The sequence below is a fragment of the Rattus norvegicus genome, chromosome 3 (assembly GCF_021556685.1).
Source record: "Rattus norvegicus strain SHRSP/BbbUtx chromosome 3, alternate assembly SHRSP_T2T, whole genome shotgun sequence".
NCBI classification, from domain to species: Eukaryota; Metazoa; Chordata; class Mammalia; order Rodentia; family Muridae; genus Rattus; species Rattus norvegicus.
In genome coordinates, this window is record NC_141536.1 from 101,541,017 (window position 1) to 101,563,079 (window position 22,063).

The following is a 22,063-nucleotide window of genomic DNA, read 5'->3' on the forward strand; positions in this document are numbered from 1 at the left end:
GATCTAACCTGAAAGCATATGTTTGTAGATCTTGTACACTACAGCTGGGAGTGATAGGAAAGGCCATACACAAAATTGTAAGAGTGTTCTACCTCAGTCCTCTATCTCTCGTGTTCTGCTTACACACAAACATAAAGGAGCAAGTTTTACTTCTTTTCCATCATGAGAAAGTGAGGCTGTCTGCCGCATTATACGATCCTCATCAGTCAGTGCCACAGCCCTCAAGTAAATAATGATCTCTTCTTCGCCATGCTGCTGCCTCAGTGATGAGCACATAATAGTGATATATTAACATGTTAAATAATGGCATGCAAAGTTGCAGGCGATGTGTTGATGCCCTGTCGCTGCTAACCTGCTACTTGCACTGAATTTGTCATTCGCAACCTAATTTGTTGTTCCAGATGGAAATTTTAAATTTGTCCCCTTTCCCCCCACTCACTTCCAGCTCTGGCTGAACAGAAACCTCGTCCGATGCTCACTACCCTTGCCACCTCTTTGAATCATTCAATCAGTAAGGAAACCAGACGTGGGGAGCTGGCAGTGGTCACACAGATGGAGACAGGACAGGCCCTCTCTTAGAGGCTTTGCAGTTACTTTGAAGTTAGCTCATCTGGGAGAAATCCAGGTCCAGAGTCACAGTCGTGTTTGTTATGCAGGCAGGGCAGCCATAGAACTTGGAGCGCGGGGAGTGAGGAACATATGGGAAGGCAGGCTACTCGGGGTCCCGGTGGGGTGTGAGGCATCCCTGATGGAGTGAGCTTTCAAAGTCATCAGGAATTACACACAAGCAGTGTGCCTCCTGACACCATCTGGAAAAAGGCCTTGGAAGTTCAAAAGAAGGAAAACAATTTAGCATTCAGTCCACAACTAGAGTTTAGATGATCGCGAAAGTCGCATGCTTAACATTAACTATTGTGTGCTCAAAACTGCTACACGCAGCTCTGCCTGGAAAGAATCCTTTGAGGGGTTGGAAACCTATGAGTTCAACATGTGCTGCCCGGAGTTAGCTGATCAGCATTTTTTGAGTCTCATTTGAAAATAACATTATTGTTCTTCGTCTATCACTTTCTGTTATCTTTGCTTCTTCTCCTGAGATCCATCAGAACTTCCCTATTCTCTTAGAAAAGAGTAAAACGCGGCAAGTGATGTGTGGGCCGGTGCAGTGTTATTGAAAAAGAGGGACCCAAAGGCCTTGGGTCCTGGCTCAGTTTTCTTCTACCCTTTTTGATCTTGCTGCTTTAGAAATGAAAGGAAATGAGAGCAATTGGGAGCAATGATGAACAGTTGCAAAATGATGTTTATTTAAAAATTAGGTTGGAAATAAGTCTCCACATAGTGCAGAAGGCCCTTCGCTCTCTGGGCAAAACAACATGTACTAAACAGTTACTAAAATAAATAAGAGAGACTCACTCACTGCTGCAAGTCACATATGCACACTGTTTTCAGTACGACAGCTGGAATAAATCACCAAGAGCCTAAATGGTTTTTAAGATGGTTTCAGCTAAGCGAGCGACTCTTGTGACCAGATCCAGCAGGCTGGTGTTTGCCACAGTATGAGAGGTGTGTGGTAACGAAATGAGCAACTGTGCCTACTTTAGATGGCATGAAGAATTGATATCAAAGGCATTGCTTGTCAGAATAACACATCTAATTCCTCTTCAGTTCTTTTAATAGTTCCTGTCATAAAGAATGCAATGTATCCATTTGGTTACCTGTTTTACATTTTTATGTGTCCAAGATTCATCCTACCTAACCGTCTGTCTGCCTCTTTCTAGATTGAGGTCAGGATAGGACATTGCAGTCAGACCTCAACCCCAGTAGACATTTTCAACCAACTAGACTGATTCTTTTACCTCCATGTAATTTTGTCATTACATGTACCTTCCTGGCTTTGCAATGTCCTCATCAATTTACTATGATAATTTTATTCAAAATATATATTAATTAAGTTTTTAGACAGCCTCGCATAAAGTATAAAGTAGATGATCTATCATGTTACACTAAATACATTTTGAAAAAACCTGATTTGGATACAACTAATTCAACAAGGCCCTGCTTCCTTAAACCTGCTCCCGAATCATCTAACACAATACAAGCTCTCAACAACCCTTCCTAACCAAACCGCCTTCTGAGTTCCCGAAGGTCCTCATGCTGTGTTTGCCTCAGCTGTGATGAAATCATAAAGCCAATTTGTGTTCAGTTATATGGGTCACTCCAGAGTTCACTGATAGGAAAGAACTGACTTGTAGCAAGCACGTAGATAACAAAGATTGGCTAACTCTTTCCAAAATAAAAATACTACTACTTAAAACTATCTCCAAGCAGAAAAATAATCTCTAGTATCTATAATCATTAAAATTGCAGGCTCTTTTGGACAACCGGTTATTACTTGAAACACTGCTTCAGTCTTGTACTCTATGTTCTCAACCTCTGTGGCTTCCTTCTCACTTAAGCTATTTCAACTGAGAATGCAAATTGTGTAACCATAGCTACAGACACAAGACTAATGCCTATTATAATCCTATGTTATTTCTGTCACCATATCAAACTCTGTGATAGATACACTTTCCAGAATTATGCCATCCTTGGGTATAATCTTTTGAACTAGGAAATATTTCCATTGAATAACCAAGGAGTCAAGGTAAAATACTTGCATTTGTGTAACGTTGACCAAAATGCCTGGGAGAACAACCCAAAGGAAAAAATATTTATTTTGACTCATGGTTTCAGAGGTTGTAGTGTGTCTTTGTTTGACCCCAGATGTATGGGTAGAATAGCTTGGAAGGCAAAGTGTGTATTCTGGAAGACGATCTTCATTTCCCAACTGGGAGAGAGTACAGTGGAGGAAGGAAGGGAGGGAGGGAAAGAGGGAGGGAGGGAGGGAGGGAAGGAGGGAGGGAGGGAAAAAACAAAAGCTTCAACAACCTACTTCCTCTAGCTAGGCATTACCTCCTAAGTTTCCAAAACCTTCCAAAATAGTCAGCTAAGCAATAGGCATTTCAATGCATGAGCCTGCAGGAGCCATTTCAAAACTTGCTCCAAAAGGTGGCAGAGCCTGATTTGGTGGAGTTTTCACTGATCTCATGGATCAACTTCTCTCATTCTTCCTTCTTGCCCCATATCTAGAAATATCAAACGTAAAATCCCGAACTCAGGCTAGAAAGAGCCACTTATATTTTATCTAATTTTTAAACATTACATCTATTATATTCACTCTTTGGGTTTTTTTCCACTGATTCTTCTTTCATAATTTACATCCTGGACACAGTTTTCCCTCTCTCCACTCCCCTCAGTCCCCTGCTCCTACCTCCCACTATACCACATCTACTCCTCCTCTATTTCCCTTCAGAGAAAAAGCAGGTCTCCCAGGGATATCGACCAAATGTGGCATAAGACTAGGCTGGATGAGGCTACTCAGCAAAGGAACAGGGTCCAAGAGCAAGCAAAAGAGTGAGAGACGCCCCCTTCTCCCATTGATCGATGTCCCACAAGAAAGACCAAAGTATACAACCATAACATATTGCAGAGGACCCGGATCAGACCCATAGAGGGGCTATGATTTTCAATTCAATCTCTGTGAGCCCCTACAATCTATACTTAGTTGATTCTATAGGCCATGTTTTCCTGGTATCCCTGAATCCCTCTGGCTCTTAGAATCCTTCCTCTTCCTCTTTCCATGGGTTCGCTGAGCTCTGCCTAATGTTTGCCTGTGGGTCTCTGCATTTGCTCCCATAAGCTTCCAAAGGAGGAATCTCTCATGACTTTTGGCCTAGGCACTGATCTATGAATATAGCAGAATACTGTTAGGAGTCATTTCATTGACCTTTTCTTTTCTTTACTTTGCTTTGTTTTACCTTTCCTTTCTCTTTCTTTCTTCCTTTCTTTCTTTTTTTCTTTCTTTCTTCCTTTCTTTCTTTCTTTCTTTCTTTCTTTCTTTCTTTCTTTCTTCCCTTCCCTTCCCCTTCCTTCCTTCCTTCCTTCTTTCTTTCTTTTTGGCCAGTTAAATTTGCTTCTATCCCAGGTCTCTGGGCTATCCCTTCTCTGGTTCCTGGATACCCAGGCAGTCTCAGATGTGAGCTCCCTCTCATGGCATGGACTTCAAGATTGACCTGTCATTGGTTAGTCATTCCCACAAATTCAGTGGCACGATTACCCATACATATCTTGCAGGCAGGACAAGTTTTATGTCAAAGGTTTTGTGGCTAGACTGGTCTTTCAGTCTCACCACTGGAAGCCTTGGTTGGTTACAGAAGATGTCTGATTCAGGTTCAGGCATAGTATGCCCCATTACTAGGGGTGTTCACTAAGTCACTCTCATAAATTCGAGGTGTGTGTGTGTGTGTGTGTGTGTGTGTGTGTGTGTATGTAAATAAAAGAGTAGGTGAATTAGTTTCAACATAAAATTACTTGGCAGAAGAATTAGTGAAAAATATAGCCAAGGGAAAAGCTAACTGATGGCCAAGGATCCAATCCATCAATCTGTTGACACAGGAAAGACTTCACTCTTTTTAATCTTCTCATGTACCTAGTTCAAAATCTTTCTCTAGTTTCAGGGGTGATCCTAGCTATCCTGGGTTAAATTGTATTTATTTTCAAGGGCTACTGCTGCCAAGTTTCATTTTAAAAATTGGGGTCAGAAAATATGTTACTCCCATATGACCCAAAAGAACAAATCTTAAATAAGTTTTATTTTATTTTCTTAGGATTATGGAGTAGTTATTTTATTTTTGAAAGACAAGCTCTCATCAAATATCCAGACCATACTCAAATTTGTGATCCTTTTCCTTAGCCTCCCAAGTCGTTCATCATCATCTTAAACTACAGAATAGTTTTTATGTCTGGATGTATTATGCATCCTGGATTTCTGTACCATATTTTCCAATATTATTATAACTACCGAGCTTCATAAAGTGAGGACATCCATTCAAATTCATAAATATGCAGATGAGAAAGTCAGATTTGAAACTCAAACTTCAAGCATAGTATGAGAAGTCAATGGGTGTGAAAGTCTTAAAGAACCCTCTAATTTCCTGTATCTTACAGTGGTGTTGATCAAGTGATGGACAGGGGATACAGGAAAGGAGATCAAAACATGTTCTCCTTATTACAATGTATGCATCTTGTGACTACCATTGCACTTCCAGTGGAATGGGTGATGATGAGTGAAATCAGTTCCAGGGAGGGACACCATTAAAATGGCAGAGTCCCAGCTCAACACAAAGGCAGCCAATATCAGTAACCCTGATCCTGGCATATGGGAATAGAACATTTCAATGCTGACTTGCCAGTCTGTGTCAATGCCAGGAAACCTGAATCCACATCCCAGAAGATGTTTGGAAGCATTGCAAACAAATGTCAGAGAAGGCATTATACCTCCCCTCATCTCACTAATGTACATTTGTGGGTCAAGAGGGTGACGCTGGAAAAGATTAATCCTTTGCTAAGCATTATCCATCAGAATGCTTTTAAACGTTGGCATATAAGCAGCTAATAGATTATATACCATAAACACAGCTGTTGGAAGGAAAACTGCATTCCACAAGTTGTACAATTAAAATCTCTAATCTCTACTAGTACTAAAATAAGAAGGGGGCAAGGAAAGGCAAAGATAGATACTGCTTTCTCGGAAAGGACTATCTGTCTCTTTGATGACATGCCTTTTTAATCCTTGTTGGAAATCAGGATATTATCAATATGGTGCAGGTCAGGAGCTCCAGATAGATCTGCCTCTATATAAATGAACTGGGGCAAAATGAAGAGGAATTTTTAAAAAGGAAATAATACCTTTGTATTTTATTTTCAGTTTTTTTGAGATTGTAATATAATTACATCATTTTATCCCTTATTTTATTTCCTCCAAACTCTCTCATCTTCCCCTCCTTGCTCTCTTCTACATAAATAGCCTTTGTTTTTACTAATTGTTGGTCTGTACATTTATGTATTAGTATGTATATGCATATATTCCTAAATATGTAAATGTAACCTGCTGAAATTGTATAATTTTATTTGCATTTGAGTCCTGGATCATGGAGGACCTACAACAGACACTTTATACTAAACTAGCATATAATTCCTAGCTACATTCTAAATATGAATTGTTAAAGCCACAGAATAAGTATATTCTTCACAGCTCATTAAGAAAAGTTTACTTTGCAATAGATAGAGACCATTACAGAAAACTATAACCAATGAAAATGCAGGTTCTCAAGCCTAGTCCCATTGGATACACCTACAACACACCTCTCTCACCTAAAACTCAGGAATCACTTCAGAAAATAAAGTTGAGAGATTGCAAGGGTCAGACTATGAGGGAGTTTGCTGTGAAAGTATGCCTCCTACAAATATCAAAAGCTAATAACCATAAACTTTCATCAACATGACTGCCTGAACATGAACCGAACCCCAATAGGCATGCTAACATTGATGGAAGGCCCAGAGAACAAAACCCAATCTGTCGATACCTTATTATTAAACTAGAAGAACTTAAATGCATCTTAATCCTTTCTGTTTAATATTGTAGTTCTGTGAATAATCTTAAAACTCAGATGATGAGACATCCTGAAGTGTGCGGAGGGCTATGCATGGGATCACATAGCGTGTGAATTTTCTTTTACTCTTTTCTTTTATTTATTTTTTTTTTATTAACTTGAGTATTTCTTATATACATTTCGAGTGTTATTCCCTTTCCCGGTCTTCTACTCTTTTCATTCCCAGTCTTGCCATGGAAACCGTGGTGCTTTGGACGCATGGACCACGTAGGTTCATGTTTAGGGATGCATGGTTTCCAGTTGGAAGTATTTGGGAAGGATGAAGAGGTGGCGTCCTGTTGATGCCTGCCTGCCGGTCACCATGCTTCTCATCATTATAACCACAGACTCTAACTCTCTGGAACTCTGTGCCCAAAATTAAATGTTTTCTCTCATAGATTTCTTTAGTCATGATGTCTCTTCAGAGCAATAGAAGAGTGACTCACTGAAACCCTTCCATATTGGAAAGAGATGCAGCTGCTGTTTTGATGGCATAATTCCATTGAGAAAATGGAAGCTTATTTAAACCATTTCAAAGGTTGTGAATGCTGATTCATAATGCACACATTTTTTCATTATTGGTCCACACCTATATTTGCAGCAAATTCTTCATTGACTCATTGAGTTATACAATGCAATATATATTTAAACTAAGGAATAAGTTGCAAACATTATATGCTATCTATTTCTATATTTTACACCATCAGAACCCTTATGTATTAAAGCATCACTTGCAAAATTTGTATTACTGATCTTTCAAACATTTACTAGCTTGAAAGTAAAAAGTGAGAGTTATTGATATTTTAGAATTTTTAGAATTTATATAAAGAAAGAGCATTTCTTTCCTCTTTACAACCCTGTGACATGTTTTAGCCAGTGTTTCTTCTGATTCTTTCCTTCTCACCTTCTGATACTATCTTTCTGGAAGCATTGAACGCTGAAAATATTTAATAAAATCCACCAAGAAGAGTGAGGAACCAAATTTACCTTCTAATAAAAAATATTTGTATTCACTCCTTGAATATTCCATACCTGCATTCAATGTATTTTGATCATATAGCTCTTCCCTACACATTTCCCTCCATCTCTCCTAGGATCCTCCAACTGACGTAACCAGGAGACGCTGCTCTATGCTTCCAAGATGGTGTGCTGGATTTTTCAAGCAAGAACACGATGATCTCACATAGCAGGAAACAGGGCAAAAGGGGGCAGTTTTCCCATTAATCCTTTCATAAGGGAGGCTAATACTGTTTGTGAAAGGAGAACCCATATGATCCAGACACTTCTTAGAGGCCTCACCGCCTGACACTTTTTTTGAATCCATGAACCATGCAGGGAAGAAAATTGTTCATATCATGGCACCAACACCTGCCTTCATCCTCACAGCACATCCTCTGTGGTCATCTCTGGGTCCCTATTGCCACACCCCAACAAGGAAGCCAGTCCAGTTGTATTGGAGGCCTACCTTATTCTAGAATTATCTGGCCTAATGAACAAATTACTACAGAAGATAGACTACATATCTGTACCTCTTTGCCGGAAAGTACAATCCCTTACCATTTTTATGTACCATAATCCTGTATATGACACCAGGAATGAACTTTCAGCTGTAAGATAAACTCTAAGCCTGGCTCAACACCTGATGCTCCCAACTATTCAACAACCAATTCAAAATTTATTTTTACTCAGCCTGTAGATCAAAAATAAATTCCATAGAGACTCCTCCAGGGAAAGGAAGCATAAATGATCCTAAGCAAGTAGTCATCTAAGAAAAAGAGAAATAAAAAGATCAATCTATTATCAAGTTATCAGGCTCATCTGGATGGCAATTTGAAATAGTTTTCACAGCACCTCTAAGACATTTTTCCTCAGGAATTTGGGTGGTAGAATTGAAAATTTGAGGCCTAAAAAATTCTAGAATAGTGGCTTCCAAACCTAGCAACATTTAAATTTACCAGAGAAGCAAATTTAAACATTACCTTCTAGCCTTACTTCACACCAATAATATCATGATGTTAAGAATCTGAGTTACACATTGAAATTCTCTAACCTTCAACTCTGGTCCTACCACTTCATAAGAGTATTCTTGGCAAGTTATATAACTTCTATAAAAATATACTCCTGTTTTGTTTAAATCTAATGGGACCAATACATCCAGCATTGGAATGCTGGGACATTAAATAAAGTACATAAAATGCCCAATGTATAATGAATATTTGATAATAGCAGCAAGCAGTTGTTGAACATTTACTAAGTATGTGAAAATTTTCTAAGTATTTGCAGTGAATAAAACAACCATTATGTCTTCAACTCTCCTTTCTAATGAAGGATCAGTGCTCAGTATTATATAGCAAATGCCCATGGTATAGAGTTTGGCCACAGTATTGTGACCTGCACATAGTTCTGTAGGTCAGAATGTTATAAATGCCATTAACTGAATGGACTAAACAACAAAAATTCATTAGACTTTTAGAGATCAGAAATCTAAGATCATAAGGTTTAAGGCTTATGGTCATTTTGTGGTAGTCCGGGTTCTTGATATTTTAGGAATATAAATACTCCAAAATTTGTGTATTGAAAACTTGATCTTCTGTATGACATTTCCCATGTTAGGTTGAATGGTTCCACCTTTCAAAATGGAGTCATAACTTTGTAAGAAGAGCTTTCAAAAGTGGTGTACTAACACTGGTCATGTGATGACACAATGTTTTCCCCTTTTGCATTTCCAATCCCCGTCACGTGAAAATGGAGGAACAGTATCTTTCTCCTCAAATGTCATCGCCTTGATCTAACATCCTCAGGCCCCAAAAATGTAAGTGTTACACTTATTGTCTTTGTACATGATCTGAGACATAGCTCAGTGGTAGAATGAATGCCAGTTCCAAGGCCCTGAGTTTGATCCCCGGAACTGTATTTCTTTGTTGTGGTAGTGAATGTTTATAATTGCAGCATTTGGGAGATGGAGTCAGGAGAATTCATACAACAAGTTCAAGGGCAGGCTGGACTAGAGACTGCCTCAAAACAACTGAAAACATTACACACAAATAAGACATAGGTATGCTGTTAATTGTTGCACAAATAGAGTAAGAGACCTCTCCCTGCATGCTTATAACTTCACATTGTCCCCTGATGATTCTGATTTTTACTATCATCTAATTGTACAATGAAATTTGTCTCCATATGATGTTCCCAAACTTGCATGTGATGGTTTGTTCACATTCATCCTATCAGTTGGCCTCTTTATTGGTAAATATAGACAAAAATTGGCCTTGTGCTGTTCTTCACCCTTTAATAAATGAGCATATGGATGGCATGATAAGGTTTATCTTCCCGGTCTCATCTAGTTCCAGTTACATCTGCAGGCCCAGGCTTCAAACATTATCACTGTATTAGGCTTTAACATAAGAACTTTAAGTGAACATATATATTGAGTCCAGGGCATTAATTACACATAATCCTTCCTGAGTATCAAGTAAGCAGAGATGAAAACTTATGAGGTGAGTTTTAAGTTATATCAGTATATCAACATATTAATATATATAATCTTATATATACTTATATCTATATAAGTTTATACATAAGTTTAGATGCCTTTGAAAATGCCCCTTTTCTTCAGCTTTAGTATAGAAAACTTTCAAGATCAAATCCCTGATAATAAAAAAATGGCTCATTTTTTCCAATACTTATTGGATAAAGACACTGAAGGAACTACCTAGGTTACCTGGGAAGTAGACAAGCTGGAATGTGAATCCCTGTTTGACCGAACGTTTTGCTTTATAAGCAGAAAGATAACTAATAAGAGTCTGAGCAACGTGTTTAGAGTTTTCCAGAACATGTACATGTTGGCATGGGGACAAGTGAGGCTTTTAAATGCATAAGCAGCAACAGTGACGTTCACAAGAACATTTCATCACATGTACTCCATTTGCTATGGCAAATGTTTGATACTTGTTACCATAATTAACTCTTCTTTTCTCTTATAACACAATAAACCAGAATCAAAATCAGCTACACGTTCTTCCTTTTAAAGCTGCATTCTTTTGTCTTGTGCATAATCAAGCTTCCTAGATTTACGTCATCACAGATAAGGTCATTTGCTGAAACGTCTTGTGTCAATATTCATGACAGTAGGATGAGATCAAATTCATTTCATTCCACAAATTTGAATGAAAATACTACAATGGCTTCAAACTACGCAAACTTATCCAGGCTTCCCTACTGTTCCAGTTAACAAAGGTCCAATGACTCACTCAATGACATACCCTCTCTGTCAGTCATAGTAAGTTTGGGAAGTACAACCCATCAACACAATGTCTGACTCAGTGAAATGCTTGCTAGTCAAGGTAAGCACCATTTAACAGGTGCCAAGTAGACTAAGAGTTCCTTCTGGAAAGAGACATGGACAATGTGTTTCCTTAAACATGTTTTCAACATCTATTGTCATCTTCAAAACAGAACCACATGCTTCTTTCAGTGCCCTCATAGAAACCCAGATGAGAATCTCTCAAGGAAAATAACACACTGCAATTTGAATCAAAGGGCATGAAGTTTCCCAGGCGTGCCTTAGTGGGAGGCAGTAAGAGCAGCTGGAGAGATGCTGACAGACCACCAGCAATGAGACTGCAGGCTGGGCTGCTGCCGGGAGGCCACTTCTCCCTCTGTTTGTCATGTTGTTTTTCTGCCCTAGGGCTCGTCCTAAGGAGCACTGGCACAGAAGAATAAAATGGCTTGTCATGACTCTAGCCCCAGACACTCTGTACCCTTGACTACAGCTGCAGATCCTCTCTCCCCTAAGCACGGCAGGAACTGAAACATGATTGAAAGTTACACGTAGCACAAAATATAGACCTCTTTAGCTCATCCTTCTCTTCCCTGCTCCTTGCGTCTCTAAATCTGTTTCTCAGAGAGAGGCTAACAATAATGTCTATTACACTCATGTTAGCCTCTTTCAGATGAATTGAACATCACCACACATGAGGCATCTGAGGAAGAATGGAGGGTATTTTGCAGTCTGTCTGAACTCCCACATGAGCGACCTTTTTGGAAAGCTGGAATAAACTGTTTTTGCTGTCACCTGCCTTTACTGCTCACCCACAGCAAGAGGAGCAGATAGGCCTCAGCTTTGAGTTCTTATAATGTCATTTATAGACAAGAAAATTAAAAACATACAAAGAAACTGCTGTGATATGATTTAAACCCTTAGCTACCAATTCCAGGATGCAATACTATTTTTGAATTCTCGTCTTTCTTTGTCTTTATCTGTTGTGTGATAAATGTATCTTATTTGTGTAATGCAAGGCCTCAGACTGAGAGTCAGAAGGTGGCATGGAAATAAAAGATGGAATAGTTTTTCTAGACTCTCTCTCTCTCTCTCTCTCTCTCTCTCTCTCTCTCTGTGTGTGTGTGTGTGTGTATGTGTGTCTGTGTATGTGTTTCTCTGTATGAAATACACAGTTTCAAACAGAAGGTTGACTAATTCCATCTTTTTCTAATTCTACACATAATTATACAATCATACTTTTTCTCAAGAAAAATATCCTAGATACATGGGTGTTGGGCTCCATAAACAATCAACACTTGGGAAGATGATTGGTGACCCTACAATGGCGTCCCACACTAACTCAGAGCTGACAGTGATGTGGGGAAGTTAAGCATCATGGGACTGGATCTAAATATGATACATGACTTCTTCATAGGAGAGAGAGGCAAACACAGAGGATATGCCAACAGTCCACAGATGTTTTGGGTGTGGAAGGATTCAAAGGGAGGGGACATACATAGATCACGGAGTTCTAGCCCTGTAGATGATACTGACTTAATCTGACTTCGATGGCAATTTTTAGCAAGGCAAGTGCATGCTCTGCACAAAAACTCACAGCCATCGCTTCAAAACCCACAGAAAGGAATTTGCCCTGGGTGTTGACCAGGTTTTTGTCAACTTAACACAAGCTCAAGTCATCTCAGCAAAAGGAATCTTACTTAAGAAAGTGTCTCTATCAGATTGGCCTGTAGGGAAATCCATGGAGCCATTTTATTAATTAATGGTTGATGTGGAAGAGTTAGCCTTTATAGGCACACTGTACTAGGCAGGTAGTCCTGGGTTATATAAGGCATACATATGAAGAAGCCATGGACTGAAAGCTAGTGCGCCATATTCCTTCGTGATCTCTTGTTTTGGTTCCTGTCTCTAGGTTTTTGCCTTTACTTTCTGCTCTGTCAATGATGGGCATCAGAAATTTCAGTCTTTCCTCCTCAAGTTGCCATTGGTTGTGGTGTTCAATTACAGCAACAGAAACATAATTGTGATGTTTTGTTAACTTCTCTTTTCAATGTATATAATTTTCTCACTGTCATCTCCTACACGCAAACAGGCACACACCATACGCACACACACACACACACACACGCACACGCACACGTACATATGCATGCATGCTTTGCTGGTTATGTTTTTGTTTAACTCCAGAAGAAGAATGGTACATATTTCATAGACTCTGGAATTTCTCAGTGGATATCTGAGGGGTACATAAATATGATGACTGTGAAAGGGCTTTATTAGAAAGAAGCAAGAGATAGGAAAAGAAGAGCAAAAGGGAGAGAAAAAAGAAAGGAAAGTGAAAATGACAAAGAGAAGTGGTACAGAGGAAGGCAGAGCAGAGAGTTGCAGTCAGCCTGGAGCTGTATGATGGCTAGAGCTGCCAACCTGGCTGTGAAAACATGGGAAGCATTTCTTGTGTTCTCCCAGCATGCTTGGGAGGGGAACGCTCCCATCTCAACTTCCAACATGAGTAGATTTCAGTCTCCACTAGCTAAGGGCAATTCGGTTATACATGAACTTGAGTAATTGTGATAGAGATTATCTCTCCCATTAGACTAGAGTCCAAGAAGTCAAGACACATTCTCAAATGGCCATCAGACCTGTGACAGGCTCTTGCAAGAATGTGTCCTGAATAAAAGGCCAAATAAATAAAAGAATAATAGATATCTGATATGTACAAATGACTTAAATGTTAGAAAAAGTAGTATGATAGCTCAGAAATATACTATCCTTTTAGCAGTTTGGAATGTTCAATATAAATGCATTTTCAAGCTATTGGAAATGCTGAGAAGGCACCCACTAGAAGGTAGGAGCCTCTTGCTGTGAAGTCTACAACAGCTTCCTTTGCCACAAAATGACATGGTACATAAACACAAATAACTATAGCTGGTAACTTAGCAACCACAAATATTTACAAATATGCAAGCCAGGCCCCGTCAAAATATCTGGGTAATTATTGGCAAATTGCATACCATGCAAGTGTTTTGCAACCGAGCGAAATAAGCTGTGTTGTGGGTGGTTGCCACAAACTCTCTTTTCTGCCGTCTGAAAGTGTCACTCAGCATCCTGGGTTTCAGTGGATTGGATGGATGTCACTTAAAATTTCTGGATGTGTATTTTAACACATGCGCTTCCACAGGGGTCTTCGATGTGGCCAAACTGCTGGGCTCCCTTTAAAAGCTGCAGCAATGTAGTGGCAAGAGGATCTTTCTTAAAAGACAATAATATTTTAAGAGAAAGGGGGAGAATAGACAATTTTAGCAGTCAAGATTATTCTTTCAAGAAGAATAAATCCATTCTTTCATAGATTGTTTATGATGGAGTCTTAGATCACGTCTTATATCATGTTGAACAATGTTAGTTCAAAAACACTTTCAAACATTCAATTAAATCTATTTGAAAGTAAATGTGTTTGCATTTTAATGAAAGGGGATGGGAAAGAAAGAAAAAAGGAAGGAAAGAAGGAAAAACGATAGGAAGGATGAAAGAAAGTTGGATGACAGTTCAAACTACCCAAACTAAAATAAAGGTGGGAAAATTGATCCTAAAGGACTTTGTTTGTTACAATGATTGTCAAAGATGATTGTCAAAGATGTGTCTCAATAATGACACGGTGGGCAGTTCAAAATGACTGCATGTTGAGTCATTTAGTACTTGAGCTAAAGACAAAAGATTACCTTACCTACTTCATTGGCAAGGGAACACCTCAAAATTTAAGATAGTTAAACATTCCTTATATCTTACAAAATTAATTTAATCTTAAGGAGTTCTTTACCATGTTTTCTAACTCTCCCCCTGCAAATTTTATTTTACCTCCTTGATAGAGCTTAAGCATGGAAACCAATTTATTTTGCCATTCACAGCATTTCCCATTCTTTGGAGAGAAGAGACATTTTATGCCAAGATTCACACCAAAGCAAGTTGATAGTCTTGTCCAAGAACGATGGAATGTGAAAATGGGTGACAGAATTGTGTGATGTGTCTGTCGCCCTGCAGTCAGTCAAGAAATCTCTGATGCCGCTTGTGGAAACCTTTTCAAATATTCAGGGGGAAAGGTGGCTGTCGGACAGTGGCCTCTAATGCTTCCTAACTCACCATTTGTTTTCTTATCTGAAACTCTAGGGAAAGTACGAAAGGGCAAATGCGAGCCTTGCATCTCTCCTTTGTAAGTGGGGTAGGTGTGCCAGATATTCCGATGACTTATTCAGTCCAACACTAATAAGCAGAACAACTTGTTTTGGCTAGACATCCCTCCTCTCCATATGGAATTGCTTGTGTGAGTTTCTAGACTATTCTGCGGTCAAAGGGAGGATGTTAAACCCAGAAAAAAAATCTCAGCCCTTTCCTTTTCTCTCACATAAATTCACGTTCAAGGCTAGAGCAAACTGCATGGATTGCCAAAATCCTGAGGCTGAAGCCATTACGGACTCTCCCATAAGCACCATCTTTAATAAATTTGAAGGCATGCCTCTTAAATTGGGCTAAATTTACTGATAAATCCACCATATCTAAACTTGTCTACTTTGAGCCTAGCCTTGGGGACTCCTTGAGAAAGAAGGCATATTTTCACGGAACCAAAGTAAATCTTAATTATGTATTTGCTCCCCATGAACAGCCATTTCAATCTGAATGGGGATTTGTAATTGACAAGCTGTGGAAAGTGGGTGGAATGTAGTGTATCCTGCAGGAATCGACAAGAGGTGCAGGAAAACAGAAAAGGCACTCAGACTTGTCTATGTGATGCTGTGTTCGGCACTCCTGCAGGTTCAGCTTAGCTGCTGTGTATTTATTTACTAATAGTAGCTAGAGGAATAGAGCGAAATATACAGTAAGACACCACAGAGGGCCCCACCTCAGTGGATGGATGTAGTCCTTTCTGGGTGTGAACTGTTTTCCTGATGTTTTTGCCCAAATCCATCAATGATGTTCTATGTAGTTGTAGGGGATAGCTTTGGAGATGGTTTGCTTCTTACACAAATCTGAGAACCTGAGTTTGAATCCCCAGAACCCACATAAAACCAGTACTGTGGCATATATATGTATGCCTGGTGTTTCTGTCCAAAATAGGAAGTTGAGGCAGAAGATTTTGGTGGGGCCCCATGTCAAACAAGGAGATGAGGACCAACATCTGAGCCTGTCCTCTGACTTGCACAAGTGTGTAGTGGCATTGATACAGGTGATCAGTCATAGTAACATGTATACAAACTTACACATAAAAGATGAACAAGGCATCCCAAAATCCACAGAGGTGAGAGCTCGTGTTCCTATATATTTCCAGTGGCTTAATAATGAGGAAGGGATCTGTGGGAGCCAAGGCAGTTCTTTGAGTGGGTCAGCAGCCCCAGGGAACAGTGCTGTAGATGAATTTCCTACAACTCTTATTTGGTCATTCATTCAAAAATTGCCTTAGTTGGTATTCTATTGCTGTGATGGGACAACATGACCAAGGCAACACTTATAAAAGAAAGCAATTAATTGGAACCTTGCTTACAATTTCAGAGGCTTTGCCCATTATCATAAGAGGGAGCATGGTGTCACACAGCCAGGTGCTGGAGCAGTAGCTGAAACCTTTACATCCTAAACCACAGGCAGAGAGAAGAGACTGGGCCTCAAAGCCCATTCCCTATGGCACACTTTCCTACTGCAAAGAAGTCACACCTTCTAATCCTTTCAAAATTCACTCCCCAATGAGGAAACATTCAATATGAGCCCATGGGGGCATTTCTCATTCAAATCATCACAGAAAGCATGCACTGAGAGATCTCCACTGGTGGATTGCTGAGCTCTGTGATGGCAGTGGATGTGTTCTTAAGTCTGCACTCAGGCCCCTGGAGCCTGTCCGTCTATGGTACAGCTCTGACTAGTCAGGCTGAGTAACTGCACACATTGCAAACTTCCTGGAGCAACACCACAGCCAGAGGTCATTCTTGTACTCTTCATCATCCATCCCAACTGGGCTGGAAAGTGCACATGAGTATGTCAATTGACCAAGTTTTTTTTCTTTTGCTTTGTATCTCAAGTCTGTTTAAGTAAAGTGTAATCTGCTTTTAAAACAATGTTCCAAATAGTTGCACAAGTTAATAATAACTTTTAGATACAGTGAAAGGACTTGGTGGGTAAAGTTGCTTGCCTTTGAGCCTGAATATCTGAGTTCAATTCCAGAGACCCCCATGGTGAAAAGAAAAAGATTTCTGAAAGTTATCCTCTAACCTCCATATGTGTACCATAGCAAGTATGATTGTACATACATCCATGCACTAAATAATAATGAATGATATGTTCAAAATAAAAAGAGCATCTGTGTTTATTGTTGAGTTTGAGGTACATAACAGTAGTCAGAATGCCTGCCCAGATTCAGTCCACACTGTACTGAAGACATGAGAGAGAAAAAATATACAAAGAAGATGATACCGCCAAAACAAGTTACAAATGGTGGGGAGACATTGGCCATGAGCTGGGGATGTGGCACAGGAGTCTTAATAGTATGATGCCCAGAGTTCAGTACTCAGCATCTCAGATAATTTTAAAACAATCTATCACAATGCCTTTCAAGTTGACATAGAACATTGCAAACTCCACAAAAATATCCTTCCTTACCCTGCAGAATCAAGACATTTTTGTTTCTCCTTCCAGAAAAAAAGATAAATGGCACATATTTTTATTCAGGGTTCCTTGCATATAACAAGGTTACTATTATGTTCTAACAGCAAACTCATGTTGCAATGTGCTTCCAGTTTATTTTCTTCACTATGTAATATGCCATTGTGTAACTGCCCCATTATTAATCAAGTTACTCTCCTATTTGTAATATTTCAGTGCTTCTAATGGTCATCTACTACAAAGGCCACTTAAGAAGCAACTGTTGGCTTGTGGGGTACATAGAGTACGCATATAATCAAATACTGCACTCACCAAACTATACTGTAGTTTACAGTCTGGCAAGCAGGTTCTGCTGTTTCCTGTGAGCCAAACTTGCTCACACTGCTGGACTTCCCATTATCTAAGGAAGAGAGCTACGCAATCTGTTCTCTTCTAACACTTTCTAAGTTTGCGTCATTTTCTCGTTTATACTGGCTGTGTAATCATCTGTTATTTTATTTTGTATAGGGGAAGAGAGTTAGGGTTAGGGTTAGGGTTAGGGTTAGGTATTCCATTTACTTGTTGCATGTGTTTTGTCTTCTGAAGCATGGACTTATGTAACCTGAGATGAGCCCATGGTGACATTGCACTCCTTACCTTCTGCCCTTATTTTCCAAATGCTGACATTTAAGTGTGTGCCATGATGCCTGGGTTTTTTTTTAATAAATACTTGAACTCCAAATATTATAAACTATTTTACTTGCTTAAAAGTTTAGAAGTTTGATGTCTTCACTATTTTGAATCACATGAGTGCAAGGTTCAAGTACTGTGGGTTGGCTTGAGACTTATTTGTAATTAGCTTAGGTTAAGGACTTATCTCATGGGTAGACTTCATGTCATGCTTATCTCTACTTCCTCTATTCCTAGTGACCACCTGACAACTCATATGCTCATGGACATTTGAATATGGGTAAAACAGTGAATACCTTTGTTTCTCCCTAAAGTATGAACATAAGCACCTGTTCATATTTATTGTCACCACACATGTAATTAATTCTATAAACAATTCTACTAAAATTTCCAGAGTTATTTCCTTATAAAATGTTTATATAATAACACTGACAAGCCTCTCATGATATCTCTAACTTGTTTGGACAAAAGAAAAGTTTAAGATATGAAGATTATGTGAAGCTCATTAATGAGAAATTTAAAAGATAAAAATAATTTCTTAATCCAAGCAGAGTCATGACATACATAGCCTGGATAATTTTCTTTTACTTCTATAACATATTTCTTCATAGTATAACAAATTTCAGATTGTTTTCAAATTGTAAATAGTTTCTAATATGTCTCATCTAAATACTTTGCATTCAGAGACAAAATAATGAAGAGTAATTTAGTCATGTAAAAAGACAGGGGCTAATTGAAGTCAGAAAAATATCCTAAACCATATAGATACCATGAGCACATTTCAAGATGCTTGAAGTTTTCTGTGAAAATGGAGACATATATACAATGATATCAAATTTTTAAATATACACATTATAAACCTATACATATTCAACCTGTCATAGTGTTAGTGTCAGAAAATAGAATATCTACAAAGATTGGGAGAAAACAAGATGTATCACTTCAAAAGTGATGGAATGTCTATCTTATAGTGCCAAGTCTCTACTGTACTAGGAAGATGAAAATTCTACAGTTTCTACATCTATTAGTAAAGTTTTAAAATGACTAAAACAAAATAAAAGAGGAAACAAAAAAGAAAAATAGAGCCATTTTCTTTGGGTAACTGATAAGAGAAATAGGAAAAACCTTCCAATATCAATATAGAAAATCTGAACATCTTGTTCAAAAGCATTAACTTAACAGGATCACGAGAATTTTGCACCCAATCACCACATAATGGTGTAGTTTGTTCCTCTTATCAGGATATGATTAACTTAGAAAGATCAACAGATAGCTGTGTAGTCACTGTATGTTTTTGTGTTACATGAAGTAGAGAACGAACATGTACCATTTCCAACCTAGTGATAATGAAAACATTGCATGTCAAACTCATGTTCTACTTCGTACGGCATTTTTAGATGAAATTCATAATCTTATCTGAGTTTATACTTTTGGCAGTGAGCTTGAATAACAATTATTTACATGCTCATTTTAAGAAATTAGAAAAAGTCCAACAAATGAGACCGAAGAAGGAAGAGTAAAGGAAACAGCAGAGAGATGAGCCTTTGACTGAAGACAAAGAGGATTAGCAGAGCCCTGACCAGACTCTTCAAACATTTAGCAAAGTAGGTAGACCTGAGTTAGACTGAGCTACACAACATTGTGGAGTAAAATCACAGAATGAGAAGGAGATAAATAAATTCTATTTCCATTATTGTCACTATGTTTAATAATTTCATAATTTTGACAAATTGTAGAAATAGATTTACCAAAATTAGCACAAGAAGAAGAAAGCCTGGAGACGTCCATCTCATAGAACATGTATTATCTAAAATTTTCTTGACTAAATAACTCTAAGTCTTGGTGGCACCAATGATATAATTTAAGAGGAAGAGCACCAATGTTTTGTATTTTTGGTTTTTTGACTCCAGTGTATTTTCTTACTGGTTTCTATTGTGATAATACACACAACTTGGCTCTGAAACTTGACTAAATGTGAGAAGGAAAAAGTCCTGGCCAATCACAAACATGAGAAGAGATTTCTAAGAAGAGGTATTAACATTTGATTCACTCTTAAATAAAGTTATAAGTCACTGCTGAGCAACAATTCTCAGTGAGTCTTTTGCACTACTGCATGGGTATTGATGGACATTTTTAATGGAGCTTGAGGAAGGTTTATGAACAAAATATCCTTGAACACAGAATTAGTACCTCCTCCAGCACCAAACAAAACATGGAAGGAAGGCATTTTTATGATTTTAAAAACATATCTGAATCCCTGTGACCAGGTTTCCCTCCTGCATTCAGGACTTTGAATGTGATTGTGATGGACAGTATAACTAAATGATTTCTAGTTCTCCAAAACATTATAGAATATTCCTACCCATAGTGAGTATATATTTCTACCAACCAGCATCTTTGTCCAACTTCCCCTAACTCATGATACATTCCTTATGAGTTGACTAAAAGAAAGTACTTGGGGCCAATAAATTTGAGCAAGATCTCTCAGGTTAGATCCCAAACAGGAGAATATTTGCATCTCATGAAAGTTTTCATCTGCTAGTACCGAGAAGGTACTTGGTAACCATGAAGATAAAGGATAGCCTTCTAGAAGAGTGTGAACAAAGGGTCCAGAAAAGCAGAGAAGAGTTGATGCATAGACCAAAACCCCCCTTTAAAAGTTATTATTCCTCTGATGTGTATTTGTATATCCATAATATGTATGGAGTTATGAATGCCACAGCATATATTATAGGCTAGAGAACAACTTCATGCAGGCAGTGCTCTCCTCCTACTATTACCTGAGTTTCAGATCAAACTCACCTTTCTACGTTTACTTGGTAAGCACCTTTACCTACTGAGGCAATCTGCAACTCCCACCGTCCTCAAGCCTAGATTAACATTGGGTTTTCAAGTTCCTCAGAATGACTGACAAGACTGCATATGGGCTTGGTGACCATGTTAAAGCCAGACATACCAACTGGCCTTAGCTTTATTGTTTAAGAGTCCCTGTGCCTCTGTACGCTCAGTCTCCTACAAATCCCGTAGTTTGTTCCATGTCTTTAATATGTTTCACAAATTTTTGCCAAAAATGGAAGTGGCAAATATTAAGGACTACAATGCTAACCAGAGAGATACTAGTAATTAACAAGGGAAACATTATATAACTATCATACCATGAAAGGTATATAGGTAGATGCAGTAGGTTTCTAAGATGGCTACTTTTGTTATCAGGCACAGTGCTTCAAAGTTAGTGTCTCACTACATGTCTTGTGTGTGTGTGTACACATGCATGCATTCATATATTTTGGCATGCTTGTTTGTGTGCCTATGTGTGCATGCATGTATATATGCATATATATGTGTTTACACATGTGCATGTGTGTACGTGTGTACACATGCATGCATGTATTCGAGCATGTTTGTTTGTGTGTGTGCATGTGTGTATTTGTGTGTGTGTGTATGTCTTTGTGTGTGCACAGGCATGCATGCACTTGGGCATGTTTCTCTCTCTCTCTCTCTCTCTCTCTCTGTGTGTGTGTGTGTGTGTGTGTGTGTGTTTATCTGCCAGAGGTTGACATCTGAGTGTCTCCCTCAACTGTTCTTCACCTTATATATTGAGGCAAGTTCTTCTATTTGAACCCAGAGTAATTTATTCAGCTATTCTAGCTATCTAGACTCCTCAGAGGATCTCTTCCTTGAATACACTTTCCAAACATTGGGGTTAGAAATGAGCTGCCATGCCTTTCTGGCTGCTCAAGACATGAACAGTGGTCCCATACATGTGAAGCAAGCATCCTACTGAGTCATCTCACTAGTCCAACCTACAGCATTTGTAAACAAGCCCGATTAGCATGCTCCAATACCATTTTAATAAATGCCATCTCTGTACAAATATTAAATATTTTTTATTGCTTGGACCTTTGAAAGATGTAGAAGTACATATGCTACAAGGTAACATAATTTACCA